This window comes from Pleurodeles waltl, chromosome 2_2 (genome assembly GCF_031143425.1).
Source record: "Pleurodeles waltl isolate 20211129_DDA chromosome 2_2, aPleWal1.hap1.20221129, whole genome shotgun sequence".
Taxonomy (NCBI): Eukaryota; Metazoa; Chordata; class Amphibia; order Caudata; family Salamandridae; genus Pleurodeles; species Pleurodeles waltl.
In genome coordinates, this window is record NC_090439.1 from 1,077,272,590 (window position 1) to 1,077,285,904 (window position 13,315).

The window sequence follows — 13,315 nt, forward strand, 5'->3', positions numbered from 1 at the left end:
CCGACTGGTGTTACTGCGGCACGCGGCAGACTGTGCCACGCGGAGAGCCACGCGCCACATAGCTTGGATCGCGGCCGCGTGAGCTCTTCAGGTTTGGCCGCTCCCCTGCCTTTTGTTTGCGGACGCCTCCGGAGGCTCCGGAGGTGCGGGTCTCGGCGCCTGTTTTTTTTTAATGCCGCCAAAAGTCACTAGGATGCCTCGGACACTGCGGGGGAAATGCAGCCTGGAAGCCATTGGGGCGAAGAAAGAGAGGAAACAACCTGCTCCTCCCCTAAAGGACCAAACAGGTGCTCGAGGAAGAGGAGCGCAGCAAAGCGCGCCCGTGATGGAGAAAATGGTGAGGAATGCTGCTCAGGTCCCTGCAATATTTACCCAAATAGCGAAGCAAAAATGGACACCTCCGCAAAAAGAATTATGCAGTGCAGAATCTGGCACCCTGGACGACAGTGGAGATCAGGTATTTTCTACAGGAACAGGGGCCAGAGGGACAGCCAGCCCGGATAAAACAGGTACGCTTTTAAAAAATAGCGGAAACGAGGGGGGCCCCTCTGGTGCTGATGTTAACATGATTGATGGTCAACTGTCGAAGGAGGGGGCTACGGAACTGGAACTGGGAGAGATTAGCAGTAATGCAGGGACCTGTAGCTTAACTCAAAATCCTGTATCACAAGAGATTGAGGACACGCCCAAAATGTATTCAATATCTGATGCTAAAGCATTGAGCCCAAACCAGAGGGGGAAGGAGGACAAGCTATCGGGGGCCAAAGGTGACCATGGTTTGGCAGATACTGTAGAGAGTTTTTTTCTTTATCTGATCAATCTAAGGACTCGGACTCGGATGAAGAGATCCCACTAACAGACATTGACTTAGAATGCAGTTCCTCAGCCAGTATTTGGGCATCAAATAATTTGACTTGTAGAAGGAAATCCATGGAGCGGCCTAGCACCAGGGGTAATCTGGGGACAAGGGGGGTGCAGCCAAATGATCAAGACGGTGCAGGCAAACTGCAGTGGGACTATACCGCCACCCAGCAGGCACTTTTGAAGATGGACAGTACTAGCGATATCCCAACAGGCCCCATTATGGGGATTTCAGATCAGGCTGCGGCCCCCTCGCTGGAACTCATTTACCGCACCATGGTACACAACAATGAACAGGCCCAGAAAGAGAGCAGGAAGGCGAAAATTGCAAATAGGCAACTCCAGTCGTCTATTAAAAAAGTGGTCAAATCTTGTCAGGACATAAGTACTCGTATTGCCTCAATGGAGACTCGCACTGAGGCGCTGGAGACAGAAGTTAAGGCCACAGCTGCGCAAACGGCGACACAGGGACAACAGATCTCGGATATTCAGTGGAAACTTGAGGATGCAGAAAACCGCCAGCGGCGGAACAATCTTCGGATTCTGGGCATAGCAGAGGGCCTAGAGGGGCAGGATACTAGGTCCTATATAGTGTCACTCTTTAAGAAAGCCTTTCCAGACCTTCCTGAATGGAACTGGGAGACAGAGATTAAGAGAGCACATTGATTTCCACTGTTTAAGAAAAAACTAACTTCCAATGCTAGTAAAGTACAGAACTACCCAAGGGCTATTATTATTTATTTTGGCAACTTTTTATTGCGGCAGATGGTATTTGAAAAAACCCGACCCAATTCAAAGATATATATGTAGAAGGGGTATCTTTCTTTACAAGACCAGACTTTGCACATGCCACAGTAGAGAGACGGTGGTGATTAAGGCAGTTGATTGCACCATTTCAGGAGTTAGGGGCGGAAGCATATCTGCTGAGCCCTGCACGTTTGAAAATTATCTACAAATCAACTATGCAGACTTTTTTATCAGAAATAAAAGCTGGTGAATATGTGCAGCAATTAAAAGCCAGAAAAAATGTAAGACTGAGCTGTGGGTGTGGGTGATGAGTGCCATCAGGGGAATGGTGGGCGGTGCACTCATCGAATGAGGTTTCTCTCTACCCAAAAACCTGCAGCTCTGGTGTGGTATGTGGTGTGTGCCCCTCTTGTTTTTTTTTTTCTTTCCCTTTTTCTTCTTCTATTGTGGGTACTGCAGGGGGCGGGTGGGAACTGCTGTGATGCTGAAAACATTTTGATTGGTTCCTTTTCTTTTTTTTTTATTTTTATGAACGGGCGGGGCTGGTGCGGTGGACGATTTCCATCTTACAGGCCCAGGGCCCTGGCGATCCCATTTGTAGAGTTTTGGGTGGAAGGGTGGGTTAGGGAAGGGAGGGTAGGTTTTGAGAGGGGGGCTGGGATTAATTAGGGGAGAGGGTGGTGGCAGAGGGTGTAAAAGGACACACAGCAGGAAGGTTGGTGAAAATGGTAATAACATGTGGGGTGTCTTGAATGCAAATTTGGGAAAGATTAGTTTGCCGGCCCAGGGGAGGTATGGGAGACGAAAAGTAAAAGAATGGGTCAGGAAAGTGAAATGCGTATAGCTACAGTAAATGTCTGCGGGCTTAATAATGGTAAAAAACGCCAGCTGGTAGGGGAAGTCTTTAAGGCCTTTAAGGCCGATATTATCTGCATGCAGGAGACCCATATTGTAGGCACACAGAAGCATTTGATGGAATTTCCTGGATGGAAGCTAGTGGCATGCACAAATCAGAATACCACTACTAGAAGGGTGGCCATTCTTACACGAATTAGGTCTTTAGTGGTGCAAAAACAGCTTACGGATAAGTCAGGCAGGCTGGCTTTGCTGGAATGTTCTGCTAGAGGGTCAAATTTTACAATATGTCTACGGATCAAATGTGGGCGATCCGGAAATTTTGGATTTACTTAATTTGGAACTTATATCTTGGGCAACCCCGGTTGTAATATGTGGGGACCTGAATATACATTTGGATAATGTAATCCCCATTCAAGAACAGACAATGTATCAGGACAGAAAAAACAAAGTTTTCCTGGCGCTTTAGACATTAGTAGCAAACTATGCCTGATCGATGCTTGGCAGATGTGCAGGCCGCAGGATCCGGGCTATACCTTTTTTTCTTTTCCACATAACAAGTCAGTTAGGCTGGATTACTTTGTTGTATCAGCATCTTTGCAAAGGGGATTAAGGGTTAAGTGATATCCCAGAATCATATCGTATCATAATCCGCTGGTCTTGGTGTTGGAGGTAGGGAAAGAGGGGTCACAAGTTAGGTCCTGGTCGTTTGATAGGGCATTATTAGTGGATCTAGTGTATGTAGAAAAAATAAAAGCGTGGATCCCGGAGTTTTTTTAGATAAATCGGGGTTCTGCCCCCTGTTATATAGTATGGGATACATTCAAAGCGGCCGTCAGAGGAGAAACATTGAGGTATACAGTAAGAAAAGAGAAATCACGTACTGACCAATTAAAGTTAATACAGATAAAGTTGAGCGTCGCTGAACAATGACTAGGGGAGGCGATGCGGAGTAAGGGAGAGACCTCAGATATTTTACGTAAATTAAATGTTATAAAAGCGGAGGATGTAAAGATTTTTATGGAAAGGGCAGCTGCAAAATTCCTGGTACATCAGCAGGAATGCTATGAATATAGCGGGAAAGTTGGAAAGTAGCTGGCCTTAAAAATAAGGCAGAAGCAGACCTATGGTAGTATTAGCATTCTGGAGAATGAGGAAGGGCAGCTAGTTAATAGTGGCCCAGAGATTCTAGAAGTATTTAGACGGTTCTATCAAAAACTCTATGCACAAGAAGGGCAACCCCAGGAGGAGGAAATGTTTTTTTATACGGGGAATACGCCGTGGGGACAGCTACAGGATGTAGATAAGAGCGAACTGGAAGCTCCTCTGACAGTCAAGGAATTTGGTATAGCAATTAGTGCTCTGGCAAGTGGTAAAGCAACCGGGGTAGATCAGATTCCACTTGAGTTTTACAAGATTTTTTTTTAGAACTACGAAAGGAATTATTTAGCTTATTCCTTGAAATACAGTCAGGGTCTCCCCAACCGACTTCATGGGAAGAGGCTAAGATAATAGTTTTCTTTAAAAAAGATAAGGAGCCACATCTACCTGGCTCATATCGCCCGATCTCTTTGATTAATAGTGACGCCAAAATCTATGCTAAAAGACTAACCGATTAAGCTCAGTGATTTCTAATCTGGTATCTCCGTGGCAGCATGGATTTATTCCAGGAAAAAGTACCGCTGATCATGTAAGACGGGTTATCACATTGTTGGATGCCAGGGCCGTGGCTAAGCTTCCAATGGCAGTCATACTGCTTGACGCTGAAAAAGCATTTGATCGGGTCCACTGGCCCTTCCTATGGAGAACCTTGTGCAAGAATAATATTGGCCCTGGGTTTACTAAGGCAATTCAGCAGCTCTATTATAACCCCGTTGCTAAATTGCAAATCGCTGGGCTAAAATCAGCTCCTATTATTATTCACAGAGGTACACAGCAGGGTTGTCCATGCTCACCATTGTTGTTTGCCCTATATATTGATCCTCTGATAAGGAAACTGCTTAATAATAACCAGATTAGTCCAGTGATATCGAGAGCGGGCAGCACAAAAATACTTGCCTATGCGGATGATATCGCAGTCATTACGACTGACCCCATGACCGCCTTGCAGGAAATAGAACAGGAGGCTGCACAGTTTGGAGAAGTGTCCAGCTACTTATTGAATAAAACGAAGTGTCAAATAATAGTTAACGGCTGGGCAGCTTTTGAGGATGAGTGTATAAAGACCCAGGTCCAGTACTTAGGAGTTAAGTTGACGGCTAACATTGATGAGTTAGTAGAAATAAATCTGGCCCTGGTTTTAACTAAGGCTAAAAAGGACCTGTATCATATTAATAATCTGCATTTATCGTTTATGGGACGTTGTAATGTGATTAAAATGACTTTTTTACCTAAGGTGCTGTACTTTTTTAGAACTATACCATTAGAAATTGGACAGGAATGGTTTAAATTAATGGAAGGGTTGACCAGTAATTTTATATGGTCTTATACTAAATCACGTCGGGCCTTTCGTTGTTTGACGCTTCCAAGAGAGAAAGGGGGGGTGGGCACTCCCCAATTTCAAATTATATTATCTGGTGGCTGTGTTACAATATGCACAGACACTAAATGCTATGGATAGATCCATACAAGATACCCTTCCCTCAATTTGCACATTAATTTGGGCAAGGAGGTGGATGCAGTCTTCTTACGGATTTTGGAACCTAGCTATTACAAGAAGGTTATATTTAAAATGATCAACTCTGCCTTCAAGGTTTGGGCACAGGTTAAGCGCAAGATAGGGATGGGGCGGGTCTGTTATCACACACCGCTTTGGAATACACCAATGTTTCCAGATATTTTTAAAGATCATTACTGTATAGGATGGGCCAGCTGTGGCATTCAGAAAGTGAGGGATTATTTTCTTCCGGGTGGCTATTTTAAGTCATTCGAGGATCTAAGTGTAGTGTTTGCCCTGGACAGAAGGGATTTTTTCAAATTTATACAGATTAGGAATTTTTATTAACCACTTTTAAACAAAATCCATGCGGGGCAAGATCAAGCTGATGGAGGTTGTGGGTCAACCCATAGGTTGAACTATTAAGAGTTTGTACTCGCTCCTTCTAGATTCAGTACAGGATAATATTGCACTACTTGTTAAGAAGTGGGAATCGCAGGTAGGCGCTAAAGAGTCTGAAGTGTTTGACTCTATAGAAATGGCTCAGACTGTTTTACTGTCAGCCATTCCGCAAGCCCAGCACTATATGTTTTTTTATAATTTATACTATACACCGGCCAAGATTGCTACCTGGGGAAAATGTTTGGGTAATACCTGCCCGCGATGTGGAAGTCTGGAGGCAGATCTTTGCCATATGTTTGTTGACTGTGTGAAATTATCAAGATTGATCTATGAAATATCAGAATTTTTGAAGAAAGTTATGAGACAGGAATTTAACTTAACACCTCAATTGATTTTGCTGGGGGTCGATCATTCTGTCTGTAAGAACCGATTTAGATACGTTGTGTTTGTGGCAATGTCTGTATTACATGGATGTGTAGCATCTGGTTGGCGGGAATCAGTTCCTCCGTCTTGGAGTCAATGGATTACGCGGCTCCTATCTTTATACCATCTGGAATATAGCCTATATGATATAAAGGGTGCCGCAGCTAGGAAATAAGGCTTCAAAATGTGGGCACCTCTCGTCTCATGGCTCCAGGGCCCCGAGAGTGGACTGGTGTAAAAAATGAATATGTTTCTATTCTGTATATGATAATGATGGTAATATCTGATTTTTGAGATTCATGTATGAATTATACGCCCCTTTCCATGATGACATTTTTTGTACTGCTGTGTGTCCATAAAATAAAAAAGAAAAAAAGAAAAAAAGAAACCACAGTTTTTTGCACACAATTATGGAATTACTACACTTCTCACAAATTCCATCCCCTGTTGTGAAATTTACAGATTTCTAAACTAGCCCACCAGTGGCTCAGGGCAGTGTTAGACACTTGCCAAATGCTAACCTATCACCTTTCAGTTGCTGAGTAACGCATTTGGGTATTAAACTAGTCCAAATGAGGCGAAACCTTTGCCTGGCCAGTATAAATGGTACCATTTTATTGACTCTGTATTTGGTTTTTCCTGCTGATTGAAAACATGCCAGACATATTTAAATGTAAATCAAACAAGGTGGAAGTAATAATTGTTTATCATAAGAATATCTTTCTTTAATAATCATGTAAAATCATATTGCCCCAAAATGTCCTCAAAATAGATGTCATTTCAAGAGGGCACTCAGAGTCCTGAAAAATCTTAAGCATTTTATTTCTCTTACAAAGCTCTAATACCTGAATCTTGCAGTGCCTCTTTGTGGGACATTCATTTTATCTTTATGCAAAGCTGCTACTTAATGGAAATAAGTACTTTTAGAATCCTATTTATTTATGTATAATTTATAAAGCCCACAACATCCCTGAGGGGCATCTGGGTTTTGGCAGAAGCGGAAAAAACAGAAGAGGGTCAATAAAGGAGCTAAATAGAAAGCTGATTATCGATTTTCAAATGATTCCTAAATTTCAAAAGTGAGGCAACTACTCTAATGAAAAAGGTAAAGAGATGCTAGGATTTTGTTGTACGCATCGAGAATGCACTCCCTCCAAGCCTAATTTTCTCGACTCTGGAAGCTTTCAATAGATTAATGCTGGATGATCTAAGAGATCTAGGTGGGGCATGGCTGCTACATCTAGACTGCAAAACGACGGGCATGAGTGATGAACACTTTTGTGGAAAATGCACCTTCATAGGTGATTTGCAAGTGAAAGAGCCAGAGCTCCTTGAGCTGGAGGGTTGTGGGAGCCACCTCGGTTTAAGGACTCTGGGTAGGATTAGAATGAACCAAGAGAGGAATTGCTGAAAAATGGAGTGGCGATTCTGTGAGGAAATAGTTAGGATTGTGTGTAGGCAACTGTCCGATCACTAGCTAGTGCACATGATAAGCCTGGGACCTCACTCCAACTCCTCAGAAAACTACTGGTCCTGGAAAGGAAACATCATGAAAGAAGATAATTCTGGCTGAAAGATGGAATTTAAAAAATGCAAATACTCTTGACCTCAGCTGGCACCCAGGACCTAGAACAGCTCTACCAGAGTCAAGTGGCTGTCCACCTGCTTCCTACTACAAGAACACAAAACGCAGAAGGACTCTTGACTCCAAGAAGATCCTGCTGATCACTGAGGAGTAGATTGATAGTGCTGGACAGGAACCCTGACTGATGAGAGACTTGCAGCCTAGAAACCTGTGGTGAAGAACAAGGGGCTGCAGGAATGTTCAGGAGAAGTTTTTCCATACATCTGAAAAATGTGTTGAAGCTTCCCCAGGGAGTGCTCACCCTTCGAGGGCAAATAAACTAAAGTAGGTTTGGCCCACTGTTAGAAATGGGGTCTTTGGTTGACAGTCAGGTTACCCCCTGTTCAAGCAAGGACCCTCACTCTAGTCAAGGTAAAAGAGGCTCACCCTCGGCTAACCCCTGCTTACCCCCTTGGTAGCTTGGCAGAGAAGTAGGCTTAACTTCAGAGTGCTAGGTGTAAAGTATTTGTACCAACACACACAGTAACTTAATGAAAACACATAAAAATGTCACAACACAGGTTTAGAAAAATAGAAATATTTATCTAAACAAAACAAGACCAAAACAATAAAAATCCACAATACACAAGTCCAGTTATCAATAAAAATGCAAAAAGAGTCTTTAAGTAGTTTTAAACACACACTAACACTGTTAGTATGAAAATATACGTTGTGTGCGTCAAAAAGGCCTTGCGATGCGACGATTCCACTCATGAGTAGGACCTTGCGTCATTTCTCCTTTCCTCGGGTCAGGGCGCATCGTTTCTTCTCTCCGCGGTAGAGCGATGCGTCGATCCGGTAAGCACTCTCGGGTCCGGGCAGGCCTTGCGTTTTTTTTACACTCCCAGCGGTGCTTGAGCCAGAAATCCAGCCGCACGATGATCCGAAAACCATCCAGCGCTGGTTGCAATCTCCCAGTCTCCATCAGCGATGCTGCACGTCCTGTCTCCTGCTCCGTGTGTCGATTCTTCGGTTGCGTTTCCTGCGAGTATCGACTCTTAGCTGCGGAGCTGGCAGCGCGTCGTTTCTTCAGCCGCAGATCGGAGTTGCGTCGATCTTTTCCCCGCACGGTGCTCTGTGCGTGGATTTCCTTTTCTTTAGGCAGCCAGCTTCTCCTTTCAGGGTCCCAGGAACTGGATGGGCACCACAGGGCAGAGTAGGAGTCTCTCCAGAGACTCTAGGTGCTGGCAGAGAGAAGTCTTTGCTGTCCCCGAGATTTCAAACAACAGGAAGGAAGCTTTAAATCAAGTCCTTGGAGAGTTCTTCCCAAATGGAAGGCACACAAAGTCCAGTCTTTGCCCTCTTACTCTGGTAGAAGCAGCAACTGCAGGATAGCTCCACAAAGCACAATCACAGGCAGGGCAGCCTTCTTCCTCAGCTCTTCTCCAGACAGAGGTTCCTCTTGTTTCCAGAAGTATTTCTAAAGTCTGTGGTTTTGTGTGCCCTTCTTATACCCAATTTCTCCTTTGAAGTAGGCCTACTTCAAAGTAAAGTCTCTTTTGAATGTGAAATCCTGCCTTGCCCAGGCCTGGCCCTTAGACACTCACTAAGAGGTTGGAGTCTGCATTGTTTGAGGGCAGACACAGCCCTTTCAGGTGTGAGTGACCACTCCTCCCCTCCCTCCTAGCACAGATGGCCCATCAGGATATGTAGGCTACACCCCAGCTCCCTTTGCGTCACTGTCTAGTGTGAGGTGCAATCATCCCAACTGTCAAACTGACCCAGACACGGAATTCACAAACAGGCAGAGTCACAGAAATGGTATAAGCAAGAAAATGCTCACTTTCTAAAAGTGGCATTTTCAAACACACAATCTTAAAATCAACTTTACTAAAAGATGTATTTTTAAATTGTGAGCTCAAAGACCCCTAACTCCATATGTCCATCTGCTCCCAAAGGGAATCTACACTTTAATCAGATTTAAAGGTAGCCCCCATGTTAACCTATGAGAGGGACAGGCCTTGCAACAGTGAAAAACGAATTTAGCAATATTTCACTGTCAGGACATATAAACCACAGTACTATGGTTGTCATTCCGACCCCGGTGGGCGGCGGGCACCGCCCGCCGGGCGGAAACCGCCCAAACACCGCCCCGCGGTCAAATGACCGCGGGGACCATTCTAACTTTCCCGCTGGGCCGGCGGGCGATCTTCAAAAGATCGCCCGCCGGCCCAGCGGGAAAGCCCCAGCAAAGATGAAGCCGGCTCCAAATGGAGCCGGCGGATTTGCTGGGGTGCGACGGGTGCAGTTGCACCCGTCGCGATTTTCAGTGTCTGCCGAGCAGACACTGAAAATCTTAATGGGGCCCTGTTAGGGGGCCCTTGCACTGCCCATGCCAGTGGCATGGGCAGTGCAGGGGACCCCAGGGGCCCCATGACACCCGTTCCCGCCAGCCTCTTCCTGGCGGTGTAAACCGCCAGGAACAGGCTGGCGGGAAGGGGGTCGGAATCCCCCCAGCCGGGGGAAATCTGGCGGGAAACCGCCAGACCCGGCTGGGCGACCGTCGGAATACCTGATGTAGCACCGCCAGCCTGTTGGCGGTGCTACCTCCGGCCTCCACCCTGGCGGTCTATGACCGCCAGGGTCGTAATGAGGCCCTATATGTCCTACCTTAACCATACGCTGCACCCTGCCCTTGGGGCTACCTTGGGCCTACCTTAGGGGTGTCTGACTTGTAAGAAAAGGCAAGGATTAGGCCTGGCAAGTGGGTACACTTGCCAAGTCGAATTTACAGTTAAACTTGCACACACAGTCACTGCAAAGGCAGGTCTGAGCCATGATTACAGGGCTACTTATGTGGGTGTCACAACCAGTGCTGCAGGCCCACTAGTAGCATTTGATTTACAGGCCCTGGCACCTCTAGTGCACTTTACTAGGGACTTACCAGTAAATCAAATATGCCAATCATGGATAAACCAATTACACACAATTTACACATGTGCAGAGATCATATGCACTTTAGCACTGGTTAGCAGTGGTAAAGTGTTCAGAGTTCAAAAGCCAACAACAACAGGACAGAAAATAGGAGGCATGAGGCAAAAAGATTGGGGATGACCCTGCGTAAGCAAAAAAGTCCAACACCCACACAGAGTTTTTATGTACCAGTAGTATGTACCAGAATATCATAAGTACTGCCTCACAGAAATATTGTCCTAACTATTGTTCACAAAAATATTGCCACCTTGGATTTGATTGTAGAAAATCTGAAGATGATGGAAAATATTATTTTAAATAGTATAAGATGGAATGCATACGTCAAACAATAATTTTGCTTATTCACACAAAATATTTGCAAATTGGACCTCAGGTATTTGAAGACTCTGGTTAAATTACAATATTTTTCTCCCCCCCATTTGTTTTTAATAGACTGTACTGCTAAGTATGTTGTGGCCTCTATACTTAGAAAAAATAGCTATGTCAATTCTGGGAGCTTCATTAATAGTGCCTCTGCAACTCTTGATGGGGACGATGACAGTTACTCACTCCGTCAAAATTACAAGTAGAAGAAAGCAGCTTAAACCTCTTGTACAAAAACAAGCAGGATTCATCTTTGAGAAGTTTTGGGGAAAATATTCAGGAATATTGTTCCCCCAAACCATGAATTCCCAGTTATTTCCATGCACCAAACTTACTAACATGCCTGCTAATGGTAAATTTGTAGGGCCAAGGAAATAAAGATGACTGATCTCGTGGTATATTATCATACATTTCAACTAGTGATGCATTGGTAGAGGAGCTAACAGCAGCTTTAGGGCTAATAATTTATTTCTTTAGATTGGCAAAATCATTAGACAACAGCCAGGACCTGTGTGATGAAATTTACCCAAGGCTACCAAAGCAGGTGAAATGATAGCTTAATTAACCATTAAATAGCACTAACTCTAGGTTGGCCCCAAAGCTGTTTCTTGCCTTCGGACAGTATAGAAAAGTATGCTATATTTGTCTGGCCTGGTGTTGGTTTGCATGACCTATATATGGAGAGTTTTGTAAGGCTTATGAGGACCAGAGAGGAGTTCCAGTTCTGTTGCAGCAGGAATGAGGGCAGCCAGAAATCACTGGAAAGTAGTGTTGAGTGGAACACTTAGGCAGGATCTTCAAGCCAAATGCAGGTTGGTCGTAAAAGGAAAGTGGTGTGGTTAGCTGGCAGCATATGTGTGTGAAGGCAGGGAGAATGAAACTAAGCTTATGCGCAGATGCTAGGGTGGAGATGGGCTTCAGTCATGACATGGCAAGCAAAATGCATAGATGTTATATATGGGAGGGGCCATGAAGATATGCATATCAGGAAAATGTGTGATCTGCAGGTTTGCATGGTCAGAGGGAATCAAAGAAATAGTGAAAATAAAGTAAAATATGGATGGATACTGTTAGGAACAAGATGCAAGAGACGCCATTTAAAGGTAGCACCCAGGGCTTAACATAGCTGTAAAGCTAGCACCCACAGGCAAGTAACCCTATGTTAGAAATGGGGTCTCTGGTTGGCAATCAGTTAGCACTCTGTCCTAGCAGGGTAAGGTTAAGAGAGATACACACCTAGAATAACCCCTGATCACCCCCCTTAGTAGCTTGGCACAAGCAATCAGGCTTATCTCAAAGGTAATGTGTTAAGTATATGTACAACTCCCACACAGTAACACAGTAAAAACACCACAAAAGCACTCAGCACCAGTTTAGAAAAATAGCCAATATTTATCTGAGTAAAACAAGACCAAAATGACAAAAATCCATACACAAGCAAAGTTACGAATTTCAAATATTAAACTTGAATATAGCACTTAGAAACACAAATGCTTCAATTTGGCCTTATCATGGCATCATGACGGAGTCATTCCCAACAATCAGTGCTGCGGACCAGTGCAGCGGGGGGGTGGGTGCAAAGCATTGGGTCCTTGCTGCAGAGCAGGGGAGATGAGGCAGCGTTGATGTGAATCGTTGGTTCCTTAAGCTCCGGCAGAGTCAATATCTGGCAGGTCAAGACAAGGTGGGAAGACCTCAAGGGATCGCGGTCACGCCACTGGGCTGCAGGCCCAGTGTAGTAAAGTGTCACGGACGTCGGTGATACAGCACTTGTGACTCCCAAAGTAACAGGACGTCAGCGGGGCTTTGGCAGCATCAGGCCTGTGGTTAGTTCAAGTCATCGCACTCCAGCGGGGACCACTGCTTCAGTTGCAGATGGCATTGCGGGGTCAGGCTGCGCCGTCAGTCCGGGTGTCATCCGGCGTCGGTGCACTTGGTTTTTCTTGGTTTTCAACCAGCTTTCACTCCCAGGGGTCCAGAAACTGGAATAGGCACCATCTGGCGAGTCAGGGTCCACAGCATGTGAACCCAGAGGCTGGTAGGTGAAATCTTTGCTGTCCCTGAGACTTCTTAACAGGAGGCAAGCTCAGTCCAGGCCCTTGGAGAAACTTCACAAGCAGGATACACAGCAAAGTCCAGTCTTTGTCCTCTCTAAGGCAGAAGCAGCAACTTCAGGCCAACACAGCAAAGCACGCACGCAAAGGGCCAGTACTCCTTCTCCAGCTCTTCAGCTTTTCTCCTTGGCAGAGGTTTGTCTTAATCCAGAAGTTGTCTAAAAGTCTGGGGTTTTGGGTCCACTACTTATACCCATTTCTGCTTTTGAAGTAGGCAAACTTGCCCTGGACTGACCTCAGAAATACTCACCGGGCTGGGAGACTACATTGTGTGAGGACAGGCACAGTCCTTTCGGGTGTGTCAGCTTCTCCTTCCCCACTATAGCCCAGGAGGCT